This window comes from Lacerta agilis, chromosome 1 (assembly GCF_009819535.1).
Source record: "Lacerta agilis isolate rLacAgi1 chromosome 1, rLacAgi1.pri, whole genome shotgun sequence".
Classification (NCBI taxonomy): domain Eukaryota; kingdom Metazoa; phylum Chordata; class Lepidosauria; order Squamata; family Lacertidae; genus Lacerta; species Lacerta agilis.
In genome coordinates, this window is record NC_046312.1 from 120900982 (window position 1) to 120903088 (window position 2107).

The following is a 2107-nucleotide window of genomic DNA, read 5'->3' on the forward strand; positions in this document are numbered from 1 at the left end:
TAAACAGATAAAAACATTGCCACGATTATTGTAATAACCTGCAGTTTTATAAGAGTATCTATATTTAAAGAACATGAATAAATGAGTAAATTAAGTTACTTTGGATATGCAGAAGATATTAAAAACAAATTTAAGGAACCGCAGAAAGAGGGGAGAAGGAAATCAAAATTTGAAATGTCAAAATGATTGTAAAATTTGTGAAATGTATAAAATTAATGAAATTTATAAACTTCAAAAGTATAAATAAATTAAAGGAAAAATATATTAAAAAACAAAAAACATAAATGCATGTGCTTGTTGGCAGTGAGAACAGTGATGGGTTAAACGGGGATTCAAAGACTGCACTCAGATGGACCAGAGACAACACCTTTTTATGACATATTTTAGCTGACTAAAATATGGGACCAGATCTGACTAAAATCATACAATCGCAGAGTTGGAAGGGACCCCGAGGTCCATCCACTCTACTCCAACCCTTTGTGATGCAGCTGTCCCATACAGGGATTGAACCTGCAACCTTAGCATTATCAGCACCACGCTCCAACCAACTGAGCTATCCAGGAATATGGGGGAATTAAGAGTCCCCCTCCCACACACACAATTCCATCAGTGTTCTAATCATTATGAGTTAGTGTAGACCAGTGGTTCCCAAAGGGGATGGCACCACCCCTTGGGAGCAAATCCTCAAAGTGTCCCTATTTTCTAGAGACAATCCCAGATTACAGAAGCCATCCCGGTTTCTGATTTGATCCTGGAATGTCCCGCTTTTCCTTAGGACGTCCCTATTTTCATTGGAGAAATGTTGGAGGATATGCAACCCCCCTAGCCGAGGAGATAAGTATCTATGCAACCTTTAGGAGACATCTGAAAGCAGCCCTACATAGGGAAGTTTTTTTTTAATGTTTAAAGTGCTATTATGTTTTAATATGTGTTGGAAGCCGCCCAAAGTGGTTGGGGGCAACCCAGTCAAATGGGTGGGGTATAAATAATAAAATTGCTGTTGTTGTTGTTGTTGTTGTTGTTGTTGTTGTATAGGACATCCCTGTTTTCACCAGATAAATGTTGGAGACACAACATATTTATTATTTTTTAAACTAATTTTTGTTTCCACAAACAAAAAGTTATAACAATACCAAATATATAACCATTTTTTGAGATTTCTCTGACTCTCCCACCAACTACTGAGTTAAAGGTAAACGTAAAGGGACCCCTGACCATTAGGTCCAGTCGCGGACGACTGTGGGGTTGTGGTGCTCATCTCGCTTTACTGGCCGAGGGAGCCGGCGTACAGCTTCCGGGTCATGTGTCCAGCATGACTAAGCCGCTTCTGGCGAACCAGAGCAGCGCACGGAAACGCTGTTTACCTTCCCGCCGGAGCGGTACCTATTTATCTACTTGCGCTTTGACGTGCTTTCGAACTGCTAAGTTGGCAGGAGCTGGGACCGAGCAACGGGAGCTCACCCCGTCGCAGGGATTCGAACCACCGACCTTCTGATCGGCAAGCCCTAGGTTCCGTGGTTTAACCCACAGCGCCACCCATGTCCCTAGTTATAAAAGCCTAAAAGCCAGCTCAGATGGAAGGCCTAGCAGGTTTGGCACACTGTCCTCATGCCTCTGTGAAGCCCACCAGCAAGCCAGGAGACCACCATGGGCATCTCCCCACTTGCGGGGGGGGGGGGTAGAAGTTCTTTTACATCGGAGGCATGACCGCAAAGGACAGAGGGGCTAAGGTAGGAGAACAGAATAAAACCCTTTGCAGAATAATAAATACTGTAAGATGTTCTCAACTGGTTCTCTCTTCCCCCTTCCCTTTCCTTGCTTTCAGGACAAACGCAAACAATTCTTTCCATTAAAGTCATTTTCTTTTAGGGTGGGGAGAAAAGGAAAAAGGAAAAAAAAAAAAAGAAACCCAACACAGGAAAGGAACATTGGGAGGGCGGAGGGGGGCAGGGAGAGTCCCTGGCGCTGCATCCGCAGCCTGTTTGAAAAGTTTACAGGCTTTGCACCAATGGCCGTCCAGGGCCTGTTTTGTTTTGTTTTTTTCCCCCCGCCTTTGCCAATGAAGTCATGGGGGAAATATGGCATTCCTCTCATAAAGTAAGAGGGC